The sequence below is a fragment of the Schistocerca serialis genome, chromosome 3 (assembly GCF_023864345.2).
Source record: "Schistocerca serialis cubense isolate TAMUIC-IGC-003099 chromosome 3, iqSchSeri2.2, whole genome shotgun sequence".
Taxonomy (NCBI): domain Eukaryota; kingdom Metazoa; phylum Arthropoda; class Insecta; order Orthoptera; family Acrididae; genus Schistocerca; species Schistocerca serialis.
In genome coordinates, this window is record NC_064640.1 from 183,482,257 (window position 1) to 183,502,465 (window position 20,209).

Consider the following 20,209-nt stretch of genomic DNA (forward strand, 5'->3'; position numbering starts at 1 on the left):
CGCTCTTGCTCGTGGAATTTCAACTAAGCTTACAGTGAAGAGCAAACTCCGCAGAACTGATCGTGGAACCATTGTTCTGAGACGAGTTTGCGGCGTGCACCTGAGTCTTCGAAGATTGTGTGACAATCTGGACACAGCTGGGAGCTCCTAGGTTAGCGCTGTTGGTTCGAAAACTGTAGTTGCTCCGTAAATGGGTGCGTGGCGCACTGCAGACCGAGACGAGATTCAGCTAGTTGATGGTGTGTGGGATACTAACAAGGGTTTTTTAGCCTATGCGACTATCCATCCACTTCATTCTCATCAGCTACTGAAGCATTCGCAACAAAGTAAAAGCAGTGGAAGCATGTAGAAAAGTTTGGAGTTCACACAATACAAGGTACAGAAATTTAGGAAAAAAGTGAAATTAAGAGCGGTGAGAATTTTTATGTTAATGAAATTGTATATCGAAAGCGAATAGAAAATGGAAGTAGTATATTTATCACAAAAGACAACTAACTCGGACCAGCTGAGATACAAAAAGGAGCTGCATGCCAGATTATTAGAGCACGTTGGTTCTAACCATTAACCACCGGTCTCACGCTCAGATGTAACCAGTAACTTAAAAGGCATACTCATCTCGCTAAAGTGGATGTTCCCTATTCTTACTAATATCGATAGGAATAATTAAACGTCCGTAAGTGTTTGTGATGGTGAGAGACATCGTTAAATATTGCAAAATTTCTTTTCTAAATCCAGTACCTAGTTCAGATAGTTCGGAAGCTCGCTCGTGATGGATCGATGTTGGATCTAATGGCAAAAAATGAACTAGACCTGTCAGGGCATGTTGATACACAAAACGGTATCAGTGACTTCGAGGCCGTTGTATAAGAGTGTCCCGTAAAAGAAGACAGTTGGGAAACCGTAGGTAAACTGTTCATTATTTCAAGAGTAATCGCCCTACCTCTTAAATCATGTATCCTGCTGCGAGGCACTACTGTCAATGCAATTACGGAAAAACTAATGCATTTGCGTATGGTACCCTGATTATGCTTATGCGTGCTCCTCTTCGTCTGCAGCAAATCAATGGCCACGAATGTTTTTCTTCAGTCCTCCGAAAACACGGAAATTACGTTTTGAGGGATATTGATTTTATGGAAGACGTGTAATGCTTTCCAGCGAAACTTCTGCAGCGTACTCAAAACAATATTAGCAATATGTGGAAGGGCATTTTATTGCCAACGTTATTTCGACTACGCAGACACTGCCTTATCGTCCTCTAGTGGACATCTGATATATATTCAGCTACTGCAGTAGATTCATCTCATGTAAGCGAGCAATTATATTTCGCTACTGGAAGCCGTTATTTTCGACACATCAGTAGTTAGTTACATTCGAGGAAAACATTATGTGGCAAACTTTACGTAAAGATAAATGACGATGAGGAATAATTAAAGTGAATAGGTTATTTCAGAACAAAAGCAATAAACGGAAATACATTTGATTTTTCACAAAGGCTCATAATTATTTCACACTCGAATACGTTATTCCACTGTTTAATTGAAGCAATAAAGGCAGGCATACTTGCGAGCGAAGTGTAAAATGAATCTTTACTATCACCATCAGCTGCCATATGCAATTAGGAAACTTAAATTTGTTTTGTAAAATTCTTTTATTTTATCACTTGACATCAAGCTGTATTATCAAAACTGAACTTAACTAACCTGATTCAATACTCTGCAGCCATAAACATTCGATAAATACTGCATGTCGCAAGTTTCATTCTTCTTCTTCTTTAATTATTCTAGTGTTCAACCCTGAGGTTGGTTTCCAACAGATCGCCATTATTCTCTTCTGTCTGCTTTCGTCTTCATTTCCATGTATGTATTACATCCAACGTCATTCATGATCTGTAGCTCGTATGATATCCATGGTCGCCCCCGCCGATTCCTTCCCTCAATTGCTCCTTCTTCTATTGCTCCAATGATGTTGTTGCGTCGTAGGATGTGCCATACAAGGTTTTCTCTTCCTGTCTGCAAGTGCCTCCACAGATATCTGGTGTCCTGTGCTCTTCTAAGCACCTCTTCATTTGTTACTTTCTCCTTCCAGCTGATCTTCACCATCCTTCTACAGCACCAAATCTCCAGGGCATCTAGTCCCCTTCTCGCTTCTCTTCAAATAGTCCAAATTTCACATCCGTATAGGGCTTCACTCCAAACGAAAGCTTTCATGATACGTTTCCTTATTTTCAGACTGATGTTATGTTTGTCACTTTAAATCAGATTGTACATTTTTTCAATAGATCAGATTGTACATTTTTTCAATAGTTTGTGATAACTTATAAATTCTTATCTCACCCTACGAAAAATGAAGCAAACTGTATTGTCACACGTAAGTTCAGTAGTCGTAACAGACAAATTATGTATCTATCTAAACACAAGTGAATCCAAAATAAAAGCAACAAACTTAATTTCTACAAGTTTGCGTTTATTTTTCCACAAAAGAGTAAAGACAGGTGCCAGGTAAGTAGAAACAATGTAAAAAACCTAGATCGTCAAGAACTGCAACATGCACAACAGTAGAGACAATAACGCATATTCATCCTGTGGAGTTGCTTGTATGTTTCGTAGAGTGATTGATGGATGCTGACGTGATGCAAGCCGTCTCTCAATGCATCCCAGGTATGCTCTATGGGACTGAAATAGAGAAAGTGAGAGGGCCACGCTGTGCGCGCAGTATCATCTGTTTCCAAGAAAACATCAACCACTCCGGCTATACGATGTTGAGCGTTTTCGTCCATCCGTACGAAGTCTGGATGCACAGTGCCTCGCAAAAACCGTACATGAGGTACCAAGACTTCATCACGATACCTGACAACAGTTGAACCTTTCAAATTCACCCATATAAGCTCATTAAGAGATGCTCGAGTGATCAACGTTATTCCTGCTCACGGCATTAGCGCTCCTCCTCGGTATAGATCCTTTTCCTTAATGTCCGCTTGCTTAACTGAGTGGTTCTACATCTACATCTACATATGTACTCCGCAAGCCACCCAACGGTGTGTGGCGGAGGGCACTTTACGTGCCACTGTCATTACCTCCCATTCCTGTTCCAGTCGCGTATGGTTCGCGGGAAGAACGACTGCCGGGAAGCCTCCGTGCGCGCTCGAATCTCTCTTATTTTACATTCGTGATCTCCTCGGGAGGTTTAAGTAGGGGGAAGCAATATATTCGATACCTTGCCCAGAAACGCACCCTCTCGAAGCCTGGACAACAAGCTACACCATGACGCAGAGCGCCTCTCTTGCAGAGTCTGCCAGTTGAGTTTGCTAAACATCTCCGTAATGCTATCACGCTTACTAAATAACCCTGTGATGAAACGCGCTGCTCTTCTTTGGATCTTCTCTATCTCCTCTGTCAACCCGACCTGGTACGGATCCCATACTGATGAGCAATATTCAAGTAAAGGTCGAACGAGTGTTTTGTAAGCCACCTCCTTTGTTGATGGACTACATTTGCTAAGGACTGTCCCAATGAATCTCAAACTGGCACCCACCTGACCAAAAATTAATTTTATATGATCATTCCACTTCAAATCGTTCCGTACACATACTCCCAGATGTTTTACAGAAGTAACTGCTACCAGTTTTTTTCTGCTATCATATTATCATACCATAGAGGATCCTTCTTGCTATGTATTCGCAATACATTGCATTTGTTTATGTTAAGGGCCAGTTGCCACTCCCTGCACCAAGTGCCTATCCACTGCAGATCTTCCTGCATTTCGCTGCAATTTTCTAATGCTGCAACTGCTCTGTATACTACAGCATCATCCGCGAAAAGCCGCATTGAACTTCCAACACTAGCTACTAGGTCATTTATATATATTGTGAAAAGAAATGGCCCATAACACTCCCCTGTGGCAGGCCAGAAGTTACTTTAACGTCTGTAGACGTCTCTCCATTGAGAACAACATGCTGTGTTCTGTTTGCTAAAAACTCTTCAATCCAGTCACACAGCTGGTCTGATATTCCATAGGCTCTTACTTTGTTTATCAGGCGACAGTGCGGAACAGTATCGAACGCCGTCCGGAAGTCAAGGAAAATGGCATGTAGTTGGGAGCTTGTATCTGATATTTTCTGGGTCTCATGAACAAATAAAGCTAGTTGGGTCTCACGCGATTGCTGTTTCCGGAATCCATGTTGATTCCTACAGAGTAGATTCTGGGTTTCCAGAAATGACATTATACGCGAGCAAAAAACATGTTCTAAAATTCTACAACAGATCGATGTCAGAGAGTTAGGCCTATAGTTTTGCGCATCTGCTCGATGACCCTTCTTGAAAACTTGAACTACCTGTGCTCTTTACCAATCATTTGGAACCTTCCGTTCCTCTAGGGACTTACGGTCCACGGCTCTTAGAAGGGGGGCAAGTTCTTTCGCGTACTCTGTGTAGAATCGAACTGGTATCCCATCAGGTCCAGTGGACGTTCCTCTGTTGTGTGATTTCAGTTGCTTTTCTATTCCTTGGACACTTATTTCGATGTCAGCCATTTTTTCGTTCTTGCAAGGATTTAGAGAAGGAACTTCATTGCGGTCTTCCTCTGTGAAACAGCTTTGGAAAAAGGTGTTTAGTATTTCAGCGTTACGCGTGGCGTCCTCTGTTTCAGTGCCATTATCATCCCAGAGTGTCTGGATATGGTGTTTCGATCCACTTACTAATTTAACGTAAGACTAGAACTTCCTAGTATTTTCTGTCAAGTCGGTACATAGAATTTTACTTTCGAATTCACTGAACGCTTCAAGCATAGCCCTCCTTACGCTAACTTTGACATCGTTTAGCTTCTGCTTATCTGAGAGGTTTTGGCTGCGTTTAAATTTGCAGTGAAGCTCTCTTTGCTTTCGCAGTAGTTTCCTAACTTTGTTGTTGAACCACGGTGGGTTTTTCCCGTCCCTTACAGTTTTACTCTGCACGTACCTGTCTAAAACGCATTTTACGATTGCCTTGAACTTTTTCCATAAACACTCAACATTGTCGGTGTCGGAACAGAAATTTTCGTTTTGATCTGTTAGGTAGTCCGAAATCTCCAATCAATTGATTGGAGGCCCAAATGTTTTCCGTGGACTCCATCTGAACTTCACCTGAGATGTACAAGCAGTGTTTGGAGGTAGTACTAGGTTGACACTTGCTGTTGTATGGGGCAATCAAGCAGCTACTAGGGTAGCAGAGTACGTGTGGCGTGCACACGGGGGTTTTTTAGGTTAGAGGGACCCCCCCTTGGGCGAAACGATAAAATACCTGACGGCTTACCAGAGAGGACATTATCATCGTTGATAAAGAACGTCCGTCCTCAGAGACCAAAAACAGGAAAAGTTAACGTAATATTGGTAAACTGCAGGAGTATCCAGGGCAAGGTTCCTGAATTAGTATCTCTTATTGAAGGAAATAGTGCGCATATAGTATTAGGAACGGAAAGTTGGTTAAAACCGGAAGTGAACAGTAACGAAATCCTAGACACAGAATGGAATATATACCGCAAGGATAGGATAAAAACGCCAATGGTGGAGGAGTATTTATAGCAGTAAAGAATTCAATAATATCCAGTGAAGTTATTAGCGAATGCGAATGTGAAATAATCTGGGTTAAGTTAAGTATCAAAGGTGGGTCAGATATGATAGTCGGATGCTTCTATAGACCACCTGCATCAGCAACCGTAGTAGTTGAGCGCCTCAGAGAGAACCTGCAGAACGTCGTGAAGAAGTTTCGTGATCATACTATTGTAATAGGGGGAGACTTCAATCTACCAGGTATAGAATGGGATAGTCACACAATCAGAACTGGAGCCAGGGACAGTGACTCTTGTGACATTATCCTGACTGCCTTGTCCGAGAATTACTTCGAGCAGATAGTTAGAGAACCAACTCGTGAAGCTAACGTTTTAGACCTCATAGCAACAAATAGACCGGAACTTTTCGACTCCGTGAATGTAGAAGAGGGTATCAGTGATCATAAGTCAGTGGTTGCATCAATGACTACAAGTGTAATAAGAAATGCCACGAAAGGAAGGAAAATATATTTGCTTAACAAGAGTGATAGGGCACAAATCGCAGAATATCTGAGTGACCACCATCAAACGTTCATTTCTGAGGAAGAGGATGTGGAACAAAAATGGAAAAAATTCAGAAACATCGTCCAGTACGCCTTAGATAAGTTCGTACCGACTAAGGTCCAAAGCGAGGGGAAAGATCCACCGTGGTATAACAATCATGTACGAAAGGTACTACGGAAACAAAGAAAGCTTCATCATAGGTTTAAGAGTAGTCGAATCATAGCTGATAAGGAAAAGCTGAACGAAGCGAAAAAGAGCGTAAAGAGAGCAATGAGAGAAGCATTCAACGAATTAGAAAATAAAACATTGGCAAACAATCTAAACAAGAACCCTAAAAAGTTTTGGTCATATGTAAAATCGGTAAGCGGATCTAAATCCCCTATTCAGTCACTCGTTGACCACGATGGCACCGAAACAGAGGACGACCGAAGAAAGGCAGAAATACTGAATTCAGTGTTCCGAAACTGTTTCACTGCGGAAAATCGTAACACGGTCCCTGACTTCAGCCGTCGCACGGACGCCAAAATGGAAAATATTGAAATAAACGATATCGGAATTGAAAAACAACTGCTATCACTTAGTAGCGGAAAAGCATCCGGACCAGACGAGATACCCTTAAGATTCTACAGTGATTATGCTAAAGAACTTGCCCCCTTTCTATCAGCAATTTATCGTAGATCGCTGGAAGAACGTAAAGTACCTAGCGACTGGAAGAAAGCGCAGGTCGTTCCCATTTTCAAGAAGGGTCATAAATCAGATGCGAATAATTATAGGCCTATTTCGCTTACGTCAATCTGTTGTAGAATATTGGAACATGTTTTGTGTTCTCGTATTATGACGTTCTTAGATAATACAAATCTCCTTCATCATAACCAACATGGATTCCGCAAACAGAGATCATGTGAAACTCAGCTCGCCCTATTTGCCCAAGAAATTCACAGTGCCGTAGACACTGGCGAGCAGATTGATGCCGTATTCCTGGACTTCAGGAAGGCATTTGATACGGTTCCGCACTTACGTTTAGTGAAAAAAATACGAGCTTACGGAATATCGGACCAGGTTTGTGATTGGATTCAGGATTTCCTAGAAGAAAGAACACAACATGTCATTCTTAACGGTTCAAAATCTGCAGATGTAGAGGTAATTTCGGGAGTACCGCAGGGAAGCGTGATAGGACCTTTATTGTTTACAATATACATAAATGACTTAGTTGACAACATCGGTAGCTCCGTGAGGCTATTTGCAGATGACACGGTTGTCTACAAGAAAGTAGCAACATCAGAAGACTCGTACGTACTCCAGGAGGACCTGCAGAGGATTAATGCATGGTGCGACAGCTGGCAGCTTTCCCTAAACGTAGATAAATGTAATATAATGCGCATACATAGGGGCAGAAATCCATTCCAGTACGATTATGCCATAGGTGGTAAATCATTGGAAGCGGTAACGACCGTAAAATACTTAGGAGTTACTATCCGGAGCGATCTGAAGTGGAATGATCTCATAAAACAAATAGTGGGAAAAGCAGGCGCCAGGTTGAGATTCATAGGAAGAATTCTAAGAAAATGTGACTCATCGACGAAAGAAGTAGCTTACAAAACGCTTGTTCGTCCGATTCTTGAGTACTGCTCATCAGTATGGGACCCTTACCAGGTTGGATTAATAGAAGAGATAGACATGATCCAGCGAAAAGCAGCGCGATTCGTCATGGGGACATTTAGTCAGCGCGAGAGCGTTACGGAGATGCTGAACAAGCTCCAGTGGCGGACACTTCAAGAAAGGCGTTACGCAATACGGAGAGGTTTATTATCGAAATTACGAGAGAGCACATTCCGGGAAGAGATGGGCAACATATTACTACCGCCCACATATATCTCGCGTAATGATCACAACGAAAAGATCCGAGAAATTAGAGCAAATACGGAGACTTACAAGCAGCCGTTCTTCCCACGCACAATTCGTGAATGGAACAGGGAAGGGGGGATCAGATAGTGGTACAATAAGTACCCTCCGCCACACACCGTAAGGTGGCTCGCGGAATATAGATGTAGATGTAGATGTAGATTATGGTGGACTTGAAGCATTTCCTGATGCTAACATTTTGGCTTGGAAAACATGGAGTATAGCTGAGACAACAGGACTCTTGGCTAAACAGCCTTATGGTACTCTTGTTCCAAGTATGCCATTTGTTTTGACTACGGAAGGAAGAAGAAGTTAAATGCTGATGAGTACCTGTTTTTATGGGCCAAAGTCGGCAATGGCAATTACAAAATAAAGATCAATGGTGATTGTATGATTTATTATAGACAATAAAGTGTGTTCTGTCCTTTCCTTATCTCTATTCCTTATCTCCTTCCATTTTTTTATTACAAAAATCTATTCACTTTTTGTTTTGGTGGCCGTCCTGCTCTTGGTTGCACGCAAGGCGGGTGACCTTGAACGGGACTTGGCCGCTGGACGAGGCTACCCGGCAACTCTTGCTTAACAGATAAACCTTCCTCCCTTTTTTTATATTCCTATTTACTTCCATATTCATGGATACTGCAACGGCCTTACTTTCTTGCTTCCCATGCAGCGGACCCGGGTTCGATTCCGGCCGTGTTGGAGATTTTTCTCCGCTCATGGAGTGGGTGTCGTGTTGTTGTCATCATCTTTTCATCCTCATCACCGGCACGCGAGTCGCCCAATGTGGCGTTGACTGTAATAAGACCCGCACCCGGCGGCCGAATTCACCGAATGGGGCCTCCCGGCCGGCAACGCCATACGATCATTTCATTTTTTCCTTCTCACAATGTTCGGGTCTTGAAATCAAGTTCCACATTCGCTTCAGATGCGATTCCGTCGCGACCAATCTCCGAGCAAATTGGGACTCATCTGTGAAAAGTACATTGTCCTACTGTTCCACTGTCCAGGTGACGTGTTGACGACTCCAATGTAGTCGTTCTCTTCTGCGAAGACGCATCAGAGGCACGTATACAGCATGTCTCTGACAATAAAGACTGCTCTGTCGAAGCCTTCTTTACACCGTTTGCCTCGATACACGCCCCGTGGATGCTGCGAGGGTAGATGCCAATTGCTGCGCAGCGCTAAGGCGGTATCGTCGTGCCCTTACAGCCAAACAACTGTCCTCTCTTTCTGATGTCACATGTGGTCGGCCCTGCCTGGTCTTCATGACACAGTTTCAGTCTCTACAATCATTCGCCACATCCGAGAAACAGCAGAACGATTCGCGTAAACCCATCGGGCCACATGAGTTTGCTACTGTCCTGATCCATTTTTCCTATGTTTCTGCACCGTATAGAGTGTGGTAGGCGTCTTCCCTGTGTCATACTTGACCGTCTGTGACTGTGTACACCGCACTTGTGGATGTGGGACTACGCGGCAAGCACTACTCCCCTTTCCAGATGCCCTGACGTCATCACTGGCGCGGTTTTCCGTTGTCCGAAATGCCATCTTCTTAGCAGAAGACGATTATATGGACATCTGTCGACAGTTTGACTGTATCCCGAACTAGACAAAGGATGGAGAAATAGCGGTTTGTTGCTTTTTAACCTCCTTGTAGCTACATGTTTACTATCGCGAATCTGTATTTGAACCTGCGTTATGTGATTATGTGTGTATATGCTTCTGCGGAATCAAGTCGTATGTCATATAAGCAGAAGGGAGGCTAGACACGTGCAGATTAGGGGACAGTATTTGTGTAGTACTGAATTATTTTGGCAATATAGTAGAAGGTTTGGTGGTTGTATTTTGTGAATGTGCACTGAAGGTGACGTCAGTTCAGTAATATTGAAGTGTGCTTCAGCAGTTCTACACAGATTATTCCAGTATTAATAGTTTCATCAGTGTTATATATTTCAACAGCATGTAAAATTATTAGTGTTTTAAGTTATGCACCACTTTTGTTGTGTCGAGTACTGTCAGTACACTGTGGTATTGACATTCATTGCTCATATCTTTTCGGATAATCTCTGAGTTTATTCCTCTGAATATGTTTATGCCTTCTACAGAAGGCATTCCATGTTCTTCCTTTTGAGTTTTTGATGGAATCAGAACAGTATTCGCGACTGGTGTGGAGCGTGAACCAAGTGATCGGTGAAATGAAGTCCAATTACTTCACGCGGGTATTTAATGACATGGTAGTCTACTACGGTTTAGCTAACGGCAATGATCGACAAGAACTTGTCATGTACAACGAACGTCATTTTAACCACGCATTCCATCTGACGGTAATGTTCAGCAGGTTCATCCAGCGACCGACGCTGGTGGAATCATGAGCAACAAACACAAGACACAGGGGTTTACCACGCAGAATGCACACGTCTTTTATGGGGCACTGAGTGCTGTACCGATTAAAACACGAAATTGGAAAGAAAATTAATGAATATTAAGTGCAGAAGTCTCAATCGACGCCCTTGCTCACAGAATTTCAACGAAGCTTACAATATGCAGCGTTCTCGATAGAATTTTTCGCGGACCTCTTGGTCTGAGAAGAGTGGGCTGCGTGAACAAGAGCCTTCGAGGCTGGACGGGGCTGGGAGATCGTAGATTAGCGCTGTAGGTATGAAAACTGAAGGGTCCTGTAAATGGGTCAAATGTTCAAATGTGTGTGAATTCCTAAGGGACTGAACTACTGAGGTCATTGTTCCCTAGACTTACACACTACTTAAACTACCCTAAACTAACTTATGTTAATAACAAAACGTACCCCCAAGCCCGAGGGAGGAGTCGAACCTCCATGGGAGGGAAAATGGGTCAGCTGCGCTCTACAAATGGATATCAGAGTAATGTAGCTGATAGATTGTGGAATACTCACAAAGGTTTTTTAGCCTAGGCATCCAGGTTTTTTAGCCTAGGCATCCATTTCACCCTGATCAGCTGCCGAGGCATTCGCAATAGTGGAGAAGAATTGGAAGCGCTCGAAAACAAAAAGTGGAGTTAACACAATACAATGCATAGAATTTTAACTAAAAACAGAAATTTACAGCGGTGAGAATTTTTGTGGTAAATGAATGTGAATATCGAATGCATAGGTGTATTGGAAATGTAAGTAGTGTATTTGACGCAAAAGACAACAGGCTCGTATCAGCTGAGATAAAAAATGGAACTGCAAACCTGATTACATGATGGACTCAGAATCAAGTGTGGCCGTAATCTTATAACTGGATCTACCTATTAACCACCGGATTCACGCCAAGATTTAACCCAAAACCTTAAATATAAACTTATCTCGCTAAAATATATTAATCATACAGATGTAGATAAAGTAATTAAATATTTGTAAGTGTTGGTCATGTAAGACACCTCCCTTAATATTGATAAGTGACTTTTCTATAGAGTAACTTCCTTACATAGATCGGAAACCCACTCGTGATGGAAATTTATTGGATCTAAAAATAAATATATGGACTAGACCTGTTTGAGGATGTTCATATTCAATGGTATCAGTGACTTTGAGGCGGCTTTATAAGATGCAGCCCTTGAAAAAAAGGCAGTGGGGGAAAACGTAAGTGTTTCAAGAGTGACCTCCATAACTGTTGAAACATATATCCTGCTGTGAGACGAGAATGTCAGTGCCCTTGTGGAAAAATGTCTGAGGTTTCCTATGGTACTATGAGTATACCAAATCGATCCGAAACAAATCGATGGCCACGAGTGTCTTACTTCAGTCCTCCAAAAACGTAGCATTCACATGGCGAGAGATCGGTACCGTAAGAAGGATGTATAAGGGCCTCCACCGAAACCTATGCAGCCTACTCAAAACAAGGTTAGTTGTAGTACTGTATGTAGTAAATAGTTGGAATGTGTAACGTGGAAAAGAGAACTGCAGTGCAGCGTCAATGGAAGCACTTTGAGCATGCAAAGATTGGTGAAGCGAAGATGTTTCCAAGTAATTATCATAGCAGCATAATTCCAGTGGAAAAGAATTTGAAGAGGAGCCAATAGTTTCTCGAAATTATCAACACAGTAGAGAAGACAAAAGAAAAATCAGACTTGAAAGTCTAGATTAAAGATCTGAAGATTCAGAAGAACGTTGTCTCGATGATCTTCTGTTTCCTGGTATGGGGTGCCATTGGTTTCACGTTTCGGCCATCTCTTGTTCGCATTGACGGCATTTTGAGCTGTGGACGTTACATTTCAGATGTGTTACGGCCCGTGGCTCTACCCTTCATTCGATCCCTGTGAAACCCTACATTTCAGCAGGATAATGCACGACCGCATGTTGCATGTCCTGTTTGGGCCTTTGTGGATACAGAAAATGTACGACTGCTGCACTGGCCAGCACATTCTACAGATCTCTCACTAATTGAAAACGTCTGGTCAATGGTGACCGAGCAACTGGCTCGTCACAATACGTCAGTCACTACCCTTGATGAACTGTGGTATCGTGTTGAAGCTACATGGGCAGCTGTACCTGTACACCCCATCCAAGCTGTGTTTGACTCAATGCCCAGGCGTATGAAGGCCGTTATTACGGCCAGAGGTGGTTGTTCTGGGTACTGATTTCTCAGGACATATGCACCCAAATTGCGTCAAAATGTAATCACATGTCAGTTCTAGTATAATATATTTGTCCAATGAATACCCGTTTATCATCTGTATTTCTTTTTGGTGTAGAAATTTTAATGTCCAGGAGTGTAGTATTGAAATAATACCAATTGCAGCTCGTCCCAAGATTTCGAAAAGTTCCTTGTGCTTTACAACTGCTCCCTTCCTATGCAATCGAACAGCTGACAAGCCGCAATGGCGATGCCGCTGTGCAAACTATGAAGACAAAGAAGCGGCACTGTCTCTTCAAAATTGTAATACACCTTAATAGAGCTTTGATTCGTCTATGACTGATTTCACCCACAGCAAGGGTTCGATACAAAGCACACGATTTTCCAAGTCAATAATTATTTTTCGCAGATTTTCTGTACGGCTGAGTGGTACCTAATGCCAATAAGTAACATGCAAATTATTGTGCGAGTGATTGTACGGGCTTGTAGCAGGCTATGTGTTGAAGCATATTTTAGAAACCTTTTGATAGACCATGCTTTATGCGTGTTTGAGCCGACATTAATCTATGTGTATTATGACTATATTAACATAATAATCGTGTAGCTAAGTGACCCCGTACATTCCACGACTTCAAGGTGGAGCAGTGGTGCCAAGCCCAGATATGTCCTTCAATATCAGTGCAGTAACCAGCAATTCTGAAAATAATCTATTTAGAAGCCTCAAAACTTATTACACGATTTTGCTGAAAGTATGATACGAAGTCCAAAATTCTCGAATTCCAGGACATCAGAATTAACAGTGATATATTCGATGAATTAGAGGATAGAGTAATTTCGGAAGATACCACATCAAAATGTCAGATTTCGGTTCAATGGACTCTACCACATAAAACTTGGGTCGTCATAAGTTCAGAGGCAGCGTATTCGGAAAAAGAGCCATCACAAAGTGCGTCCAGTGTTGTATTGCTAAAAGTCTGGACATACAGCCTGTATGAGATAGTGTTGGAGCATAAATCGATACCATGACGTGTCTCATTTAAGAGATGTCAAACGTCGGAGTTCGGAAGGTATCTAAAGATTACGGGTAGAATCAAAGAACGTGGAAGCAGTTTTTCAGGAATTGTTGTGAACAGTACGGCAGAACTTCGGACGTCATAATGGAGTGTGTGCTGGATAATTTGGATGCAATGAATTTTGAGACCCCGAGCCTCCACAATTACGAAAAAATTCAGTTCCACCTAAGCCAAAACAAGAGCGCCAATACGCACGTTTTGGGTTGACTGAATGCAATGCGACTGAAAATTCCGCTCATTAAGTATGAATGTAACTCACATTTTAAATAATGTTAACGACTTTTCTCACTAAGGTCATCGATTTCAGTGACTTCCAAGAAATAGTGCTATCGGCCGTCATAGTGTCTAACAGCCAAATGTATGGTGGGTACAGTGACGACTATCACGGTTTCGCGTGGAATGCATTTACGATACTTCGCCGGATAACGCGAGGAGAATGGACATCTCCAGAATAGTGGGAACCAAAGAATGTGCCGTGAAAAATGGAGAGATTTAAACACTTCAGTGTTTCAATCACAACGAAAAAAGCGATTGTAAATCCGCCACAATAGTTAATGTGTCCTTAAGAGAAGCTGAATGTGGGTTCTTAGCGTAGATGGGGTGCTATCAATCCTTATTTTGTAACAGCTATAGGGCTAAGCATTAAAATAATCCTGCAATGTTTTCCACTTCGTTCAGGTGTTATGACACACATACTTGGATTTGGGACTTGAAATACCATCTCATCCACAATAGAGAGGGAATTTAATAATTTGAAACATCATATAAATGAAATAAGATTCGGCAAATGCATGTTGACAAATTCGTAACTAATCGTTTTAAATCTTTTTTCAGGACGTTCCAAGCTATCTTGGGCCAAAGGAGTTAAGAATGATGAAATAAAAGCTGACCAGTCCGCTACTGGTTACCATAAATAGCATGAAATTGGAACTTAACACAGTGTTTTATCGAATTTTCAGAAGTGTCAAGCGTTTGATGTTGCAGAATTCGTGGGAAAAATGAGCGGACACTGAAGAGAAGAAATCGGACGTTATACGACAACACCAATGAAACTGTGTTACTAGAGATGGAGTAGAATCATCGATAGGATACTCACATGAGTTAGAACACGAACTCAAGTGGCTCTATAAAAATGACCCCCAAAAATGATGCGTACTTTATTACATCCACGTCCTGAGTTATGGATGGCCTCATCTTGTAAATCCAGAAAGGTCGTTACCAGTGATCTACTGAATGGTAATATTTTGGAATCTATTAGGGACAGAGGCCGATGAATTGTTGTGACAAAAAAAAAAATGTATAGGTCGTGTGACTAGGGCTTCCCGTCGGTTAGACAGTTCGCCGGGAGCAATTCTTTTGATTTGACGCCACTTCGGCGACTTGCCCGTCGATAGGGGTGAAAAGATGATGATTAGGACAACACAACATCCAGTCCTTCATCGAAGAAAATCCCCGACCCAGCAGAGAATCGTACCCGGGCCTCTAGGATTTACATTCCGTGGCACTGACCACTCAGCTACCGGTGGCAGACAATGTTCTGACTCATACTTATGGATTGGACAGTACTGTGCAGTTACTGGCCAATCCATGTACTTATGATAGGTTTCAGAAGACAGTCCAAACCAGATCACCAGGTGCTTTAAAGTTTGTAAAGTTTTTTCTGGAAATTGGATCATGTGAACATGTTTACACTGAACGATCAAGACTTGGCTAGCATTTCAAGCCTAGTTAAGCAAGGCAACACATTAGAAGGACTACCAATGACACCGGTTCAGTTGTTTTTAATCCGCGCGAATGGATTTTTAGAGATGAGTTCAGTGGGGACCTGAGAGAAAAATGTGTCAGGTGTAAGACTGGGAGAGTGTGTGTGTACATGTGTGTGTGTGTGTGTGTGTGTGTGTGTGTGTGTGTGTGTGTGTGTGTGTGTATGGGAGAGAGAGAGAGAGAGAGAGAAAGAGAGAGAGAGAGAGAGAGAGAGAGAGAGAAAGAGAAGTGAAGTGTGTGTTGAGGGCAAACTACTTGTCGCATTAGTCTTTGATACGATTAGCAAACACGATTATGAAAAAGTAGAAGAAGCTATCGAGCTCAGCAATACTACAGAGAGGTAAACATATGTCTCAGTTATATTGGACAGTTCGAAATAATCATCAATACGGGCCGCATTTGTTTGTCGAGTGCGTAGGGGACACTAACGTCACAGTGAGCATCAATACCTTTCCGTACACTATGACTCTCAGCGGACCTACATGCACTTTGGTAGGCACCTTCATTTATTACAGAGGGTGTACTCCATGGTCAATACCGCATTTTATCACCATCACTAAATTTGGTGATTGATGACTTCAAATTAACGATACTCCTGTTTTTGTACAATTCCACTAACCGAGTGGGTGCCATTCTTTTGATGCGCCCATAAAGTTTAAGACATTGTTTTCTCTCGTCACCATGTATGTCTGTGTACTCTTCTATTTCCTTATTATTTCTCAGCCTTTAACTTTCTCTATCAGTAATTTTGGGACCTCATCTTCTCCCAATAGTCTTTAATTCTTTCTTTTGAATTTGTTCAGTATTTCTATTTCTACATAAAATTAAATTTCTTCTCCATAAATATTTAATAACAGTGTTGTAATATCAAAGTTAATTGAGTTTAGAAAGTGACTTTTTGTTATAAATATTTTGTGTTAATCTGAATGCAGTTGCCATTTTTTGACAGCAAACTTGTTTTGAAGCTTTTTCCAGACCGTTTTCATGTATGATTTCCCCAAGACATTTAAATTGAGTATTCATTTTAGCTTTTGCATATTCCGTCTTTAGAAACGTTGGTATCTGTTATTTGCGTGTCATATATACCGTTTTTTCCAATGATATTTGTAGTTCTCTTTTTGCCGCAACTTCTCTAAGATTTACAATTTGTTTTTGAGCTGTGGTAATACCCCTAGTCAAAATTGCCAGATCACCTGCAAAGGCGAGGCAATCTACTCTAATATTTCTTCTGCCTAACTTGATTGATTGATCTATATTTTGACTCGGCTTTTGCTTCCACCATTCTGCAACTACCCTTTCCAAAGCACAGTTCCACAGTAATGGGACAGTCCATCTCCCTGTCCAACACCAGTCTTTGTATCACTTGGTTCAGAAATTTCTCCCATGAATATAACTTTAGAGCTAGTGTCGTTAAGGTTTCCTTATTAAGTTTTAGAGTTTTATTGTCTAGTCCTGGTTCCTTTAAAACTTGAAAAAGGGATTCACAATCAACTAAGACGTATTGTTAGTAGAAATCCTTTCGTGCCTAAGGCTTAGGTTTAACAGTTCTAATAGTCCCTGAGCTCGTGAAAGTAAACACTGCTAGAGAATTTGACATGTAACCGGAAGAAGAGGGATTCCTCAGTAATTAGTAACATCGGATCTATCCCCTTTTTAATTTGCTGTATTTGAATCTGTGCAGTTTTCCAGCCCTCAGTTATTTTCTCAATTCCCCATAAATTGCCTATTAGTTTAGTGATCTCTTTTATAGTGCTACAACCAGATGATGTTAGTAATTCTGCAATTATACCATGCTCTCCAGATGCTTTATTGTTTTTAAGTCTCTTAATTTGTTTAGTTTTTTCGATTTCGTCAGGTTCTTTAGAGTTACTGTTGGTATTATTAGTTTGCTGTGGTTGGAATTTGTTCACTCGTTCTGCACAGTTTTATAGTTTCTCAAAATAAGTAGCAAGTACCTTACAATTTCCCTGATTGTTAAGAGCCAACAGATACTGCGCGTCTCAACAAGTCTTCGGCCATTTTGGTTTGTCCATTTATGCGCAGGTAATCTACCCATTGTTTTCTTGTGTTTTTTTCTCTTCACCTAATTGAGCATTAAAATCACTCGTTAAAATTTTAACATGGTTTGAGGGAATATTTGAGGTGATTCCTTCTAACGGTTCCCAAGCTTCATTAATGTCTTCAGGTTTTATACCATAGTCGTCGTTGACTGGCACATGGGCATTAATTAAAGAATATGCTTTATTTTCTCATTTAACAGAAATTGTCATTAGTCTATTGTTCATGAATTTCAACTCCATTACTGAATTTAAAAAAAATTGGAGATTGCAGAAACCATTTCCAGAAGATCTCTATTATTAAATACTCTTAACAGTTTTACTTTTAAAAAGACGATAACTGCCAGAATCCATGAATTATTGTCTGTCATTCGTTATTCTTTAAGTGCCAGATTAGATTAGATTAGATTAGATTAATACTAGTTCCATGGATCATGAATACGATATTTCGTAATGATGTGGAACGAGTCGAATTTTCCAATACAAGACATAATTAGGTTAATTTAACAACATACTTAAGTTAATATAAAAACTTTATTTTTTTGTGTTTTTTGTTTTCTTTATTTTTTACTTTTTTATTTTTTTAAAATTTTTGTTTTTTTTCTTTTTTCTTAATTTTATATCTAAAAATTCCTCTATGGAGTAGAAGGAGTTTCATTCAGAAATTCTTTTAATTTCTTCTTAAATACTTGTTGGTTATTTGTCAGACTTTTGATACTATTTGGTAAGTGACCAAAGACTTTAGTGCCAGTATAATTCACCCCTTTCTGTGCCAAAGTTAGGTTTAATCTTGAATAGTGAAGATCGTCCTTTCTCCTAGTATTGTAGTTATGCACACTGCTATTACTTTTGAATTGGGTTTGGTTGTTAATAACAAATTTCATAAGATAGTATATATACTGAGAAGCTACTGTGAATATCCCTAGATCCTTAAATAAATGTCTGCAGGATGATCTTGGGTGGACTCCAGCTATTATTCGGATTACACGCTTTTGTGCAATAAATACTTTATTCCTCAGTGATGAATTACCCCAAAATATGATGCCATATGAAAGCAATCAGTGAAAAAAGGCGTAGTAAGCTAATTTACTAAGATGTTTATCACCAAAATTTGCAATGACCCTTATTGCATAAGTAGCTGAACTCAAACGTTTCAGCAGATCATCAATGTGTTTCTTCCAATTTAATCTCTCATCAATGGACATACCTAAAAATTTGGAATATTCTACCTTAGCTATATGCTTCTGATTAAGGTCTATATTTATTAATGGCGTCATACCATTCACTGTACGGAACTGTATGTACTGTGTCTTATCAAAATTCAGTGAGAGTCCGTTTACAAGGAACCACTTAGTAATTTTCTGAAAGACAGTATTGACAATTTCATCAGTTAATTCTTGTTTCTCAGGTGTGATTACTATACTTGTATCATCAGCGAAGAGAACTAACTTTGCCTCTTCATGAATATAGAATGGTAAGTCATTAATATATAATAAGAACAACAAAGGACCCAAGACTGACCCTTGTGGAACCCCATTCTTGATAGTTCCCCAGTTTGAGGAATGTGCTGATCTCTGCATGTTACGAGAACTACTTATTTCAACTTTCTGCACTCTTCCAGTTAGGTACAAATTAAACCATTTGTGCACTGTCCCACTCATGCCACAATACTTGAGCTTGTCTAGCAGAATTTCATGATTTACACAATCAAAAGCCTTTGAGAGATCACAAAAAATCCCAATGGGTGGTGTTCGGTTATTCAGATCATCCAAAATTTGACTGGTGAAAGCAGATATGGCATTTTCTGTTGAAAACACCTTTCTGGAAACCAAACTGACATTTGTTAGTACTTCATTTTTACAGATATGTGAATCTACTCTTGAATACATTACTTTCTCAAAAATTTTGGATAAAGCTGTTAGAAGGGAGATTGGACGGTAATTGTTGACATCAGATCTATCCCCCTTTTTATGCAAAGGTATAACAATAGCATATTTCAGTCTATCAGGGAAAATGCCCTGTTCCAGAGAGCTATTACACAGGTGGCTGAGAATCTTACTTATCTGTTGATTAATCTTCCTTTCTTCCATGTGTCTCCCAATTTATAAAGCATACTTGATTGCAATTTGTTTCTATGTTGGGTGTTGGAAAAAAACATATTTGTTTTGGTGTGATGTTGGTCAGAGGACTCCGACTGCCTCTGATGAATCACATAGCATTGAAATTTGGCAGCCCCAAAATCCGAAAGACCAGTTGCACCAGTAATGCTGGTGGTAGGTTGACCACCTGGGGTAATATTGTGATTATGAAAAGGCTTCGTGGTGACTGTACCTGAGCAAAATGTAAAACGAAATCGTTACTGTTTCCATCATCTGAAGTAAGCAAATTTTGAAATTTAAGTTTATTTTGCAAAATTCGTTTATTTTATCACTTCACATCAAACTGCATTATCGAAACTGAAATTAACTACACTGTGTGACCAAAAGTATTCGGACACCCCCAAAAACGTATGTTTTTCACATTAGGTGCATTGTGCTGCCACCTACTGCCAGTTACTCCATATCAGCGAGCTTACTATTCACTTGACATCGAGAGAGTGCATAATGGGGCGCTCCGCAGAACTCACGAACTTCGAACGTGGTAAGGTAATTTGGTGTTGGCCGGCCGTTGTGGCCGAGCGGTTCTAGGCGCTTCAGTCCAGAACTACGCTGCTGCTACGGTCGCAGGTTCG